This window comes from Lissotriton helveticus, chromosome 11 (genome assembly GCF_964261635.1).
Source record: "Lissotriton helveticus chromosome 11, aLisHel1.1, whole genome shotgun sequence".
NCBI lineage: Eukaryota > Metazoa > Chordata > Amphibia > Caudata > Salamandridae > Lissotriton > Lissotriton helveticus.
In genome coordinates, this window is record NC_136072.1 from 709234503 (window position 1) to 709249383 (window position 14881).

At 44.9% G+C, this 14881-nt stretch overlaps 8 non-coding genes across 8 annotated transcripts; all 8 read left to right on the forward strand.

The window, feature by feature from the left end:
• The first annotated feature begins 9313 nt into the window (after positions 1-9313).
• On the forward strand, positions 9314-9395 carry TRNAS-CGA (transfer RNA serine (anticodon CGA)). The gene has a single exon. It is a non-coding gene; the product is annotated as a tRNA-Ser (tRNA).
• A 540-nt stretch (positions 9396-9935) lies between these two features.
• TRNAS-CGA (transfer RNA serine (anticodon CGA)) lies at positions 9936-10017 on the forward strand. The gene has a single exon. It is a non-coding gene; the product is annotated as a tRNA-Ser (tRNA).
• Positions 10018-10559: 542 nt separating this feature from the next.
• TRNAS-UGA (transfer RNA serine (anticodon UGA)) lies at positions 10560-10641 on the forward strand. The gene has a single exon. It is a non-coding gene; the product is annotated as a tRNA-Ser (tRNA).
• A 541-nt stretch (positions 10642-11182) lies between these two features.
• Positions 11183-11264, forward strand: TRNAL-UAA (transfer RNA leucine (anticodon UAA)). The gene has a single exon. It is a non-coding gene; the product is annotated as a tRNA-Leu (tRNA).
• A 1168-nt stretch (positions 11265-12432) lies between these two features.
• TRNAS-CGA (transfer RNA serine (anticodon CGA)) lies at positions 12433-12514 on the forward strand. The gene has a single exon. It is a non-coding gene; the product is annotated as a tRNA-Ser (tRNA).
• Positions 12515-13055: 541 nt separating this feature from the next.
• On the forward strand, positions 13056-13137 carry TRNAS-CGA (transfer RNA serine (anticodon CGA)). The gene has a single exon. It is a non-coding gene; the product is annotated as a tRNA-Ser (tRNA).
• Positions 13138-13678: 541 nt separating this feature from the next.
• Positions 13679-13760, forward strand: TRNAS-CGA (transfer RNA serine (anticodon CGA)). The gene has a single exon. It is a non-coding gene; the product is annotated as a tRNA-Ser (tRNA).
• Positions 13761-14301: 541 nt separating this feature from the next.
• On the forward strand, positions 14302-14383 carry TRNAS-UGA (transfer RNA serine (anticodon UGA)). The gene has a single exon. It is a non-coding gene; the product is annotated as a tRNA-Ser (tRNA).
• Positions 14384-14881: the final 498 nt, after the last annotated feature.

Genomic DNA, 14881 nt, shown 5'->3' on the forward strand with positions numbered 1-14881 from the left:
CGCGGTCATAACACACAAAGTAGGTACCCTTGGCAGTCAGAAAGACAGGGGAAGAGAGCATCGGTAAGACGTACGTGTCAACACAAGCGCTCTTCCCAAGCTGAGCTCTCGGATTTCGACCATGACCTTGCAGACAGAAACGACCCAAGTGAGGTACGATCCAGATCGGAGACGAGCTCTTAAGCTGTCTATCACCCACTGATATACTATACTCAGTCTCACTCAGATCCTTATATGCTCGCACCTCCTCCTCTGGGATAAGCGATGCATCAAAAATGTCTCTATCCAGATCAGCAATAGCTATCGGCAAAGACTTGTGGTACGGGCCAGGACCAAGGTTTGCCGAGCGTGGCTCTCGATGGGGGTAGGAATCTAGGGCACTGCGAAACATACTTTGGAATGCTCGAGCTGACCCCTGGGGACTATAAGGAAGAACTAAATACGGAATACCCTTATCCATGGTATGTGGCATTAACCCACACACCCAACAATTAGTGGTATTCACCACCAACTGATGCTGATGTAGGAGTTGAACAAAGGAATTGTTCATAAATTCCGCACGTCTAACCTGTTCATGTTGGGGTAGGAGATGGAAAGAATGTGGAGAAATAGTGGGAACAAAATTTAGATCATGAGAAGGAGAGGTAGGCGAAATGGTATCCAATAGTAACTGACTCCCAAAGTACACTCCACCCACCAATAGCATAGAAACAGTTAGAAATAATATAAAAATTTGCAACAGGAAATATTTTGTTCGTAACATCTTATGCAATTTAGATCTTTGCGCCGTTACCCTCTCTATTTCCGACAGCTTAGAAAACCCCATCTTCTAAAAAAAAAAACGTCCGTGACGTTCTTGACGCACTTTGTTCTGAGTAGCGATTATCAATTTCCAGGAGTTCCCAGAAACCGACAAAGGAATCGACCTAGTGTCAGAAACCTGCTAAACAGAAGAAAGTACCCGCACGGCCCCACGGTCAACCCAGATGGAAGGTTCTAACTACTTGAGCATTCAGTTTAATATCAGTCTTCTAGCTGTACTGGAAAAGAAAATACACATATAACATAAAATGTCCACAATGTTGATGGCAACAGTAAGGTGGTACTGCTAATTCAAAAAAAGAAAAAAAATGAAACTTTATTAGTCCTTATTGCGCGGTCGAAGAAAATATCGACTTCTTCCTGGTTGAGTCTGCTCTTCGAGCAACGGTTCAAATGGCAAGGCAGTGTTCGATTGTTCAGACAATAATTCAGGACTTGAACTCTCCAATGGTGATGACGTAGACAAAGTTTCGGTTGATTCAACAGGGATGTCTGATTGAACTAAGCCGTTCTCTACAAGCTGAGCATTACTGAATGGTATATAGGACAAAGGTGTTTCTATTTCAGTCGAGGCGACTCCTTTCTTTATCCACGTATCTCCTGGCAAAGGAAGCGGAACCTTCTTTGTGTGGCTCGCATGTACCCAATGTTTCCTGCCTACCAGCCGAACTGCAGTCCTCGTCGCCAATAACACCTGGTGGGGTCCCACGAACCTTAGCTCGAGATTGCGTTTTCGTCCAAAATTGCGGGTAACGACCCAATCACCAGGTTGTAGCCGATGACCAGGACCCTCTGTTCGTGCTGGTAGAGCCTCAAAGACCTGTTGATGAATCAAACTCAATTTAGCAGTTAGATCATAAAGATAGTCAATCAACATTGGATATTCAATTCTGTTAAACTCCTTAGGCCTCGGAACTCCCCAAATATTCGCAGGACGGCCGAACACAATCTCATATGGGCTAAGCCCTACTCGAGAGTGCACGGTTGCCCTGGTCGGTAAGAGAGCTAAAGGCAAAGCATCCGGCCACGATAAACCAGTCGTTGCCTGGATTTTGGCAAGTTTCAGTTTCAGGGTGCCATTATATCCTTCCACCAAACCAGCCGACTGAGGATGATTAGCGCAATGAAATTTTTGGACTATGCCTAGGCCACGACACACACTCTGCATCACACTTCCCACAAACTCACTTCCGTTATCTGACCATACAATCCGTGGCATTCCATACCTAGGGAAATATTCCTTGAGCAGGATTTTTGCTGTTGACAGGGCAGTATTATCCTTAAGAGGGTAGGCCTCAATCCATCTGGAGAACGCACAAACCACAAATAGAACATATTTCAGATTATTGCATCTCTCCATATGGATGAAATCTAATTGGATAATTTCGAAGGGACATGTAGGAGGAGCAAAATGACCAGGTGGAGTGGGGGTGCCCTTACCAGGATTATACATCAAGCATACCATGCAATTCTTTACCACTCTCTCTGCACACTTAGTAATCCCATCATTCTTCCATACAGGAGACAACAACTTGCATATGCCTTTCGCGCTAATATGTGCCGTGCCGTGGGCCATTGTAACAACAGCAAGCACATATGCGTCCGGTAACATCCATCTCTGTTTTTCTGACAAGTCAACCCAACATCCATTCCCGTCTAACCTCCCCCTGCTTTCTTTCCACTTAGTCTTTTCCATCTCAGTGGCCTGGTTCTGTATTTCCTTTACACTTTCAATTGTGTCTTCACACATGCTAGTCTCCGCTGGCCATCTCACTGAGCTCGTAACATACATTCGATTTGTCAGATCTCTGGCTGTCTCCTTAGCAGTCTCATCCGTAAATGCATTACCACGGCCCACATCATCCGTCACTTTCCGATGCGCACTACATTTAATTATGGCCACCTGTTTAGGCAATGTAAGTGCTTCTAAAAGATCGTTCACAAGCTGTCCATGCTGGATCTTCGTGCCATGCGACGTAAAGAACCCTCTTTCTCTCCACAATCGACCAAAACTATGCGCTACACCAAATGCATACTGACTATCGGTAAACATATTCACCCGCTTGCCTCTAGACAACACGCACGCTCTTGTTAATGCTATCAGTTCGGCCGCCTGGGCCGAATTCTGACTCAATCTCGCAGTTTCCACAACCGTACTCAACGTCACCACAGCATACGCAGTCGTCACTTCACCATTCGGCAACTTAAAGCATGAACCATCAACATACAAAGTACCATCGGGATCTACCAATGGAGTATTTTTCAGGTCAATACGACCCTTCGTCTCTTCTTCAGTTCTTAAATAGCAATCATGTGGTACTGTATCACCTGATTCCATGCCGATCGGCAACAATGTCGCAGGGTTCAACACATTGCAACGTTTTATCCGTATATGACTCGCCAAAAGGGTTAACTCATACCCAGACAACCTTGCACTCGTCAAGTGTTGAGTTTTTGTTCGATTCAAGAGAGTGTCAACTGCATGCGGAACCATCACCGTAAGCACATTATCCATGACCAGACCTGCGGACTGTCGAATGGACACCGCAGCTGCCGCTGTTGCTCTTAAACAACTCGGCAATGCTCTAGCTACTGGGTCTAAGGTCGAAGAAAAGTATGCACATGGACGCTGTTTGTCACCAAATTGTTGCGTCAAGACACTCAACGCACAACCATCCCTCTCGTGAACGTATAGTGTAAACGGCTTACTGTAGTCAGGGGTACCTAACACAGGAGCCGAACACAACGCACCACGTAATTCAGAAAAACTTTTCTGACACTCTTCAGTCCATGGTAAAGGAGTCGGAACATCCTTACACGTGAGGGCTAACAATGGTTTCGCTAACAATGAAAAATTTGGAATCCATTGTCTGCAGTATGACGTAATACCTAGAAAGGCACGTACATCTCTCTGAGTTTTTGGCACAGTCATTCGGGCAATCGCTGCGATTCTTTCTGGGGTCAACCTTCTCCCTTCTTTTGACAATAAGTGACCTAAGTAGGTTACTTCTTGACAACAATATTGCAGCTTAGAAGGTGACACCTTGTGATGTAAGTCACATAAATGCCGCAACAACGATACTGTAGCAGTTCTACAAATATCCTCGGTATCGGCTGCCACCAACAAGTCGTCAACGTATTGAATCAAAGCCGCACCCGTCGGTAACACAAACGCATCAAGTTGACTTTTAAGGGCTTGACTGTAAATCGATGGACTTTCACAGTAGCCTTGAGGTGCGCGTTTAAACCTAAAACTTCGACCTCCTAATGAAAATCCGAATAGATCTCTGCTTTCCTCAGCGATCGGAATACTAAAGAAAGCGTTCTTTAGGTCGATCACCGTAAACCAGGAGGCAGAAGCTGGAATCAGGGTTAACAAAGCTGTGATGTCAGGCACCACAGGAAACTGTGGGATCACTATTTTATTCACCTCTCTCAAATCAATTACAAATCGGTACACAGGAGCTTTAGATGGATCGGTTCATTTCAAAATGAGTAACACAGGACTATTACACACATTACCCCGAGTTTCTTCGATGACATCTTTTTCGATCAGGTCATAAATGATCGCTAATAGCGCCGCTCACCATCAAGAGAGATACGATACTGAGGTATACGTGGTAATCGAACATTCGTTTTCAACTGGACCACATAGGGTGGAATGTTTAACAAGCCCACATCATTGGGACCTGTTGCCCATAAAGACGTAGGAAGAGAACTCAATTCCGGTGGGAACTTATCCATTGATAGGTACATAGGAGAGATAACCCTCTGACCTAACGTAAGCTCCACTCCTTCAGGAGAGCAATACAAAGTCGCATACAACCGTTTTAACAAATCCAGACCCAAAAGATTCTCACCACACCCAGTGGATAGAATCAATGGAGCCTTCAGCTCACGAGGACCAATCGCAAGGGACAAAGGGCTAGAGACAGGATTGCTAACAGGGGCGCCAGAGAATCCAATGGAAACATTCGTTAAGCCAGACAAAGGTGCGCCAGGGAGTTTGGAATGCATGATGGAACTTTTTGCTGCACCAGTGTCCAACAGAAAAGGCTCAACTACGCCAGATGTGGCAACCGCGACGTAAGGCCCTCTCTGATCAACCGGAACTGACACTACTCCCTCTCTTTGTCGATGGCTGTCCTAGTAACGGTCGTCTACAACAATCTCATGCTCAACATAATAATCGTCCACATGGTACTGTGCAGATTTATCGGACCCCGCATTTCGCTGGTCGAAACAATTATTTGCGTCCGATGAAACAGTAGAGCGCTCATGATTTTGAACGAAACCTCGTCCTCTACCTCGAGAGGCCTGTTGAGGACCACCACGACCTCCCCGAGCCGAAACATTATTATAACGATCACGTAAAGCGGGACAATCAAATTTTATATGGCCCTCTCCTACAATATGCACACTGATTATACCCAAGCGTAGATCTAAAGTCAGAGGAGTCAGAGCGCGACTGCATCCTAGTGAACTGGGCTCGTGGTCGATACTGCTGTTGTAAATCACTTTGATTTGAACGTGGAGGATATGCCTGCTGCAACTAAACCTTCGTTTTGAGCTCCTTCGTTTTCTTGTCTGAACGATCACTTTCTTCCTTTTCCCTATTCTCATAATATTGAGCCGTCGCTAATATCTGTGCAGTGGTTGAAACAGCCCATGCACTTTCCGAATTTTTCAATTTGTTGCATAGCTCTGGCAACAAATTTAACACAAACTTATCAACAAACAACCGTTGGCCTCCTTCGGTGCTCATGTCCTGACCACTATGATCGACAAATGCCTCCTCGAATCTAGTAAAGAAATCGGAGACACTCTCGTCTTTCTTTTGCTTGCAAGCCGATAATTTATCCCAATTCACCCTCATCGCTGGCATGAGTGTTTTCATAAGTGTAATGATTTTCTGGGGTAGATCCAAAATTAACTGCTCAGGCTTAGCCCCACCAACTTGTAGTCCATCAGCCGCTATTAGTGCAGGCCAATCACCGCCTAACTCATTCACATGATTCGTTTGGCGAATTTTCGCCCAAATCGGTTGCGGTACGACATTACCAAACAGCATGTCGATGTCAGCGAGGTTCATAATAGTAGCATCTACCAATTGGGACAACTCCTTATAATAACCCGCCGGATTCTTACGCGGATCAGGCAAAGATTGTTTCACCTGCAAGACTTCTGATCGCTTCCATGGGAGGTGTATCCAAACACGTTGGAAATGTGGCAAAACTGGGGGATTGGCAGCAGGAGCACCTGGCATCCATACTGGCGGAACCTCTCTCATAGGATATTGACCAGAGTTCGTTTTCGTATTATCGGTGTCATCATCAAATGACACACGAGAAGGCACTGTGGATCTAAAGGCTAACAATCGCTCTAATGCTCGTCGTACATTTCCACCCACAATCATACCGTTTGAAAACTGACTCTGGAGGTCCGTCATCTCAGGCGGTACATTATCCAAGTCATCATTATACCATTCTTCTCTCAAAAAGTTACACATTTCTTCAAACATAAATCTCTGAGTGGGCTCATTAAACTGAGAGAATGTATCAAAAACCATGCGCGGAGGGTAGTTAGCAGGGTGTCTTATCCATCTACGCGCCATAGTTACCAACGTGGCACTCTCCCTTCCACCAGGGATTTGACTTCGTCTCTGGGGAGTTTCAGAGACATCGGATCGAAATAGCGATCCAGAAAGTGGGGAGTAAAGGGTAGCAACAGTATTAGGGATACGATTACGAACAGAAGGAGAAAGAAGAACAGGAGCAACAACATTAGAAGTGAACGTAGGAACAGCAGAGGTAGCCAGGACAGTTGAGGTAACAGGAACAATGGACTGAGGGGGTACAGGCAAAGGAGCAGTAGGAATAGGAGCAGGTGGTGGGACAAACGCAGGACCAACAACAGGCCGACCAGCAGCCGCTAGAACAACAGGAGGAACTACAGGAGGAACTACAGGGGGAACTACAGGGGCTGTAGCACCCTGTGCATAAGGAGGTGGTGATTTCAATAAATAGGCTAACAAGGGATCCTCCTTCACATCTTCTTCCTTTTTAACATGATTAGATGGTAAAACCGGATAACATTTATCTACTTGCATGTGATGCAGTCTAGTAGAAACTTCTATCTCTTTTTCTGCTTTATCTCGCTGATATTGTTCTGCACCTTGCATCATCGTAATGATACCTTCTTTTTTATTTTTCTTAAGCTGTTTGATTTCTTTCTGCTTGGCCTCTTTCCGCCATAACCGAAAGGAATCAAACATAGCAGGCCTAGCTTTCTTTTTAAACAATTTAGCTTCAAGATTATCTAAAATCGTAATTTCAAAACTTCCATGCGGTGGCCAACTAAGGTCACCATCGTTTTTCGTATAACAAACCCAATATTCATTATATATAATAGGGCCTACACCATGTCGACTATAGAGCTCATAAATTGGAGTTCCAACTGGAGGTATCGGACACGAGTCCTCCAACCGGGAATCAGTGTTATAACATTTAAAGAAACCAAAGAAACCACTACGGCTAGGCATCTTGCTCACTAACCAAGTATCAAACTTCAAGGGTTATCGAAGAGCTAAATCTTCGTGAAAGACAAAACCTTCGGTTTTTGGCAATTGCAACTGTCAAATAACAACTAAGAACCAACAACTAAGCACCACAAATGCAATGGAACCATGCAAAACAACTAAGCTTCAACAACAACCAAGGATACTGGGAGCGACCCACAAATACTTAACTGAGAGTACAATGGCGTCACCAGGAAGGCCCGTTTACCGTCTCGCCGTACAAAGGACTACGCCAGGCACCAAAACAGTTCGACAGTCAGGGCATCGGTCCGTCGCAGCCGTCAGGAGGCGGGAATCTTCGCGGGAAAAATCTTCGGACCACTTATTTCGACAACAGGATCGATGAAGCGGGGTGCACCTTCCCTCGGAGATTTCACACGAAGTTCCTCACAATCGTCAGGCTTTGGACCGGTACCGCTGATGTCGCCCCACGTTGGGCGCCAACTGAAGGACTGGGCTTTTTCTAAGGTCCAGCGGTGCCAGGGAACAACACCTGAAACCTTCGTGGGATACCTGTTCAGCGCACAAATGACAGAGACACGGGACACTTCTTTCGGCGTCAAAGATCAGCGTTTATTACTGCAGGGAGGCAAAAGTCACAAGAAGTACAACAGAGTGTAGGTTCTGAGAGTCTGCTTCAAATTGCAAATGTGGATCGCTCCTTTTATACACATTTTCGTCATTGCACAACACACGGACAAAAGGTTACAACTCAGTTCCCACAGTAAACTTCAAAAGGACTTCTTTCATGTTTTCAGGACCCCGGAACATAATTTCAGTAACATTGCCGGTTCCCAACTGTAAAAGCACATCTTCTCACCATTAGCCACATTCCACTCTAGTTGTAAACGAATGAAAGAAAGAGACAGGAACAGCTGCAAGGAAGACAGACAACAGTAAAGGAAAGAGTGTGAGGGTAATATCGGAAGCATGATCACAGGATCAAGGGATTCGATCCTAACACATGCGCGGCTGAAACAATAGACCGGCACGGCAAGATTACCCTCAAGCGGAGCCATCTGCCTTTGCAGTGTCATCCCCTCGTCATAAAAGACGCACAAAAGGAATATGCATCTCCCGCAAGGCTTGGGAACTAAGGGTCATAGCGCGGACAGTTGCCTGCTCGCTGACTACGTGAGGGCAAGAAAGAAAATGGGTGCCGTATCTAAAATGGAACCCGAGGGTTCAGAAGAAGAAACGCGTAAATAAGGTGAACCCTTCCAAGTAGTGTAACGAAAACGCGTACACTTACTAAACTTGTTATTTACGGTTCATAGATACCAAACTTGCCCATATTCGACCATGCCCAGAACATCATAACGATTCTCACGGAACCTCACCCCGCGTAGGTTCGAATCCTGCTTGCAGCGTCATGAGATTTTGCATGAATACCATTTGGTTTAGTTGAGTAAATGTTCACTTCTTGTTATGCAATCCTCATCAAGTCACAGAGTTAAACGGCGAAAACAAAAACTAGATGTAAACATTGAGACAATTTCCACACCCAGGAAGTGTTTTAGAGAGCAGGTGGCTCGGAAGGGTTCATAGTCTGGACCTGTCCTGCCTGATCTAGACAAGTCAGGAAAAGAGTAATTTTTTTTTATGAAGCATGTCTTGTTTAGGCTTTTGGGCTCTTTCTGAGTACACTGAAGGGCCCGTTGCCACCGCCGTAATATAGGGAAAAGAGGGTAGAAATGCGCAGTGATTGTTTACCGCTCATCTGTGCCCTGTCACTCCCTTTGAGTGATACTTGTTGCTATTTTTATTAATTGTATGAAAGCATGTGAAATAAGTGAGGGCAACAGGGCACTGCTGGTTCCTGCCCCGTCCTTATGTTACTTTATTTTTTAGGTCCCGGCCTGACGTGAGCAGCGCATGGCTCATATTCGACAACTGTGACACCATACTCATGGAGCTGCGATGGCCGAGTGGTTAAGGCGTTGGACTCGAAATCCAATGGGGTTTCCATTCGCAGGTTCGAATCCTGCTTGCAGCGTCGTGCAATTTTGCATGAACACCATTTGGTTTGTTAAGGAAATGTTCACTTCTCGTTACGCAATCCTCATCAAGTCACAGAGTTAAACAGCAAAAACTCAAACTAAATGTAAACATTAAGACAATTTCAACACTCAGGAAGTGTTTTAAAGAGCAGGTGGTTCGAAAGGGTTCGTAGTCTGGACCGGTCGTGCCTGATCTTGACAAGTCACGAAAAGAGTAATTTTTTTATGTAGCGTGTCTTGTTTAGGCTTTTGGACTCTTTCTGAGTACACTTAAGGGCCCCGTCCCAGCGCCGTAATATAGGGAAAAGAGGGCAGAAATGTGCAGTGATTGATTACCGCTCATCTGTGCCCTTTCACTCACTTTGAGTGATGCGTGTTGTTATTTTTATTAATTGTATGAAAGCATGCGAAATAATTGAGGGCAACAGGACATTGCTGGTTCCTGCCCCGTCCTTATGTTACTTTATTTCTAGGTCTCGGCCTGACGTGAGCAGCGCATAGCTCATATACGACAACAGTGACATCATACCCATGGAGCTGCGATGGCCGAGTGGTTAAGGCGTTGGACTCGAAATTCAATGGGGTTTCCCTGCACAGGTTCGAATCTTGCTTGCAGCGTCGTCCGATTTTGCATGAACACCATTTGGTTAGTTAAGGAAATGTTCACTTCTCGTTACGCAATCCTCATCAAGTCACAGAGTTAAACAGCAAAAACTCAAACTAAATGTAAACATTAAGACAATTTCCACACCCAGGAAGTGTTTTACAGAGCAGGTGGTTCGTAAGGGTTCGTAGTCTGGACCTGTCCTGCCTGATCTTGACGAGTCACGAAAAGAGTAATTTTTTTATGTAGCGTGTCTTGTTTAGGCTTTTGGACTCTTTCTGAGTACACTTAAGGGCCCCGTCCCAGCGCCGTAATATAGGGAAAAGAGGGTAGAAATGCGCAGTGATTGATTACTGCTCATCTGTGCCCTGTCACTCACTTTGAGTGATACGTGTTGCTATTTTTATTAATTGCATGAAAGCAAGCGAAATAAATGAGGGTAACAGAGCACTGCTGGTACCTGCCCCGTCCTTCAGTTACATTAATTTTTTAGGTCTCGGTCTGAGGTGAGCAGCGCATGGCTCATATACGACAACAGTGACATCATACTTATGGAGCTGCGATGGCTGAGTGGTAAAGGCGTTGGACTTGAAATCCAATGGGGTTTCCCCACGTAGGTTCGAATCCTGCTTGCAGCGTCGTGCAATTTTGCATGAACACCATTTGGTTTGTTAAGGAAATGTTCACTTCTCGTTAGTCAATCCTCATCAAGTCACAGAGTTAAACAGCAAAAACTCAAACTAAATGTAAACAGTAAGACAATTTCAACACTCAGGAAGTGTTTTAGATAGCAGGTGGTTCGGAAGGGTTCGTAGTCTGGACCTGTCCTGCTTGATCTTGACGAGTAACAAAAAGAGTAATTTTTTTATGTAACGTGTCTTGTTTAGGCATTTGGACTCTTTCTGAGTACTCTTAAGGGCCCATACCCAGTACCGTAATATAGGGAAAAGAGGGTAGGAATGTGCAGTGATTGATTACCGCTCATCTGTGCCCTGTCACTCACTTTGAGTGATGCGTGTTGCTATTTTTAATAATTGTATGAAAGCATGCGAAATAAGTGAGGGAGACAGGGCACTGCTGGTACGTGCCCCGTCCTTCCGTTACTTTAATTTTTAGGTCTCGGCCTGATGTGAGCAGCGCATGGCTCGTATAAGACAACAGTGACATCATACTCTCGCAGCTGTGATGGCCGAGTGGTTAAGGCGTTGGACTTAAGATCCAATGGGGTTTCCCCGCTTAGGTTCGAATCCTGCTTGCAGTGTCATGAGATTTTGCATGAACACCATTTGGTTTAGTTAAGTAAATGTTCACTTCTCGTTATGCAATCCTCATCAAGTCACAGAGTTAAACGGCAAAAACTCAAACTAGATGTAAACATTGAGACAATTTCTACACCCAGGAAGTGTTTTAGAGAGCAGGTGGGTAGGAAGGGTTTGTAGTCTGGACCTGTCCTGCCTGATCTAGACAAGTCAGGAAAAGAGTAATTATTTTTTTATGAAGCGTGTCTTGTTTAGGCTTTTGGACTCTTTCTGAGTACTCTTAAGGGCCCATTCCCAGCACCGTAATATAGGGAAAAGAGGGTAGGAATGTGCAGTGATTGATTACCGCACATCTGTGCCCTGTCACTCACTTTGAGTGATGCGTGTTGCTATTTTATTAATTGTATGAAAGCATGCGAAATAAGTGAGGGAGATAGGGCACTGCTGGTACGTGCCCCGTCCTTCCGTTACTTTAATTTTTAGGTGTCGGCCTGATGTGAGCAGCGCATGGCTCGTATACGACAACAGTGACATCATACTCACGCAGCTGTGAATGCCGAGTGGTTAAGGCGTGGACTTGAAATCCAATGGGGTTTCCTAGCTTAGGTTCGAATCCTGCTTGCAGCGTCATGAGATTTTGCATGAACACAATTTGGTTTAGTTAAGTAAATGTTCACTTCTCGTTATGCAATCCTCATCAAGTCACAGAGTTAAACGGCAAAAACTCAAACTAGATGTAATCATTGAGACAATTTCTACACCCAGGAAGTGTTTTAGAGAGCAGGTGGTTCGGAAGGGTTCGTAGTCTGGACCTGTCCTGCCTGATCTTGACGAGTCACGAAAAGAGTAAATTTTTTTATGTAGAGTGTCTTGTTTAGGCTTTTGGACTCTTTCTGAGTACACTTGAGGGCCCGGTCCCATCGCCGTAATATAGGGAAAAGAGACTAGAAATGCGCAGTGATTGATTACTGCTCATCTGTGCCCTGTCACTCACTTTGAGTGATACGTGTTGCTATTTGTATTAATTGTATGAAAGCAAGCGAAATAAGTGATGGCAACAGAGCACTGCTGGTTCCTGCCCCGTCCTTCCGTTACTTTATTTTTTAGGTCTCGGTCTGACGTAAGCAGCGCATGGCTCATATACCACAACAGTGACATCATACTCATGGAGCTGCGATGGCTGAGTGGTTAAGGTGTTGGACTCGAAATCCAATGGGGTTTCCCTGCGCAGGTTCGAATTCTACTTGCAGCGACGTGTGATATTGCATGAACAGCATTTAGTTTGTTAAGGAAATGTTCACTTCTCGTTAGTCAATCCTCATCAAGTCACAGAGTTAAACAGCAAAAATTCAAACTAAATGTAAACATTAAGACAATTTCAACACTCAGGAAGTGTTTTAGAGAGCAGGTGGTCCGGAAGGGTTCGTAGTCTGGACCTGTCCTGCCTGATCTTGACGAGTCACGAAAAGAGTAATTTTTTTATGTAGAGTGTCTTGTTTAGGCTTTTGGACTCTTTCTGAGTACACTTGAGGGCCTGGTCCCAGCGCCGTAATATAGGGAAAAGAGGGTAGAAATGCTCAGTGATTGATTACTGCTCATCTGTGCCCTGTCACTCACTTTGAGTGATACGTGTTGCTATTTTTATTAATTGTATGAAAGCAAGCGAAATAAGTGATGGCAACAGAGCACTGCTGGTACCTGCCCCGTCCTTCCGTTACTTTATTTTTTAGGTCTCGGTCTGACGTGAGCAGCGCATGGCTCATATACGACAACAGTGACATCATACTCATGGAGCTGCGATGGCCGAGTGGTTAAGGCGTTGGACTCGAAATCCAATGGGGTTTCCCTGCGCAGGTTCCAATCCTGCTTGCAGCGTCATGACATTTTGCATGAATACCATTTGGTTTATTTAAGTAAATGTTCACTTCTTGTTATGCAATCCCCATCAAGTCACAGAGTTAAACGGCAAAAACAAAAACTAGATGTAAACATTGAGACAATTTCCACACCCAGGAAGTGTTTTACAGAGCAGGTGGCTCGGAAGGGTTTGTAGTCTGGACCTGTCCTGCCTGATCTAGACGAGTCACGAAAAGAGTAATTTTTTTATGTAGCGTGTCTTGTTTAGGCTTTTGGACTCTTTCTGAGTACACTTAAGGGCCCATTCCCAGCGCCGTAATATAGGGAAAAGAGGGCAGAAATGTGCAGTGATTGATTACCGCTCATCTGTGCCCTTTCACTCACTTTGAGTGATGCGTGTTGTTATTTTTATTAATTGTATGAAAGCATGCGAAATAATTGAGGGCAACAGGACATTGCTGGTTCCTGCCCCGTCCTTATGTTACTTTATTTCTAGGTCTCGGCCTGACGTGAGCAGCGCATAGCTCATATACGACAACAGTGACATCATACCCATGGAGCTGCGATGGCCGAGTGGTTAAGGCGTTGGACTCGAAATTCAATGGGGTTTCCCTGCACAGGTTCGAATCTTGCTTGCAACGTCGTCCGATTTTGCATGAACACCATTTGGTTAGTTAAGGAAATGTTCACTTCTCGTTACGCAATCCTCATCAAGTCACAGAGTTAAACAGCAAAAACTCAAACTAAATGTAAACATTAAGACAATTTCCACACCCAGGAAGTGTTTTACAGAGCAGGTGGTTCGTAAGGGTTCGTAGTCTGGACCTGTCCTGCCTGATCTTGACGAGTCACGAAAAGAGTAATTTTTTTATGTAGCGTGTCTAGTTTAGGCTTTTGGACTCTTTCTGAGTACACTTAAGGGCCCATTCCCAGCGCCGTAATATAGGGAAAAGAGGGCAGAAATGTGCAGTGATTGATTACCGCTCATCTGTGCCCTTTCACTCACTTTGAGTGATGCGTGTTGCTATTTTTATTAATTGTATGAAAGCATGCGAAATAAGTGAGGGAGACAGGGCACTGCTGGTACATGCCCCGTCCTACTGTTACTTTAATTTTTAGGTCTCGGCCTGACGTGAGCAGCGCATGGCTCGTATACGACAACAGTGACACCATACACATGCAGCTGCGATGGCCGAGTGGGTAAGGTGTTGGACTTGAAATCCAATGGGGTTTCACCGTGTAGGTTCGAATCCTGCTTGCAGCGTCATGAGGTTTTGCGTGAATACCATTTGGTTTAGTTAAGTAAATGTTCACTTCTCGTTATGCAGTCCTCTTCAAGTCACAGAGTTAAACGGCAAAAACTCAAACTAGATGTAAACATCGAGACAATTTCTACACCCAGGAAGTGTTTTACAGAGCAGGTGGCTCGGAAGGGTTCATAGTCTGGACCTGTCCTGCCTGATCTAGACAAGTCACGAAAAGAGTAATTTTTTTTTATGAAGCGGGTCTGGGTTAGGCTTTTGGACTCTTTCTGAGTACACTTAAGGGCCCGTTGCCACCGTGGTAATATAGGGAAAAGAGGGTAGAAATGCGCAGTGATTGATTACTGCTCATCTGTGCCCTGTCACTCACTTTGAGTGATACGTGTTGCTATTTTTATTAATTGTATGAAAGCATGTGAAATAAGTGAGGGCAACAGGGCATTGCTGGTTCCTGCCCCGTCCTTATGTTACTTTATTTCTAGGTCTCGGCCTGACGTGAG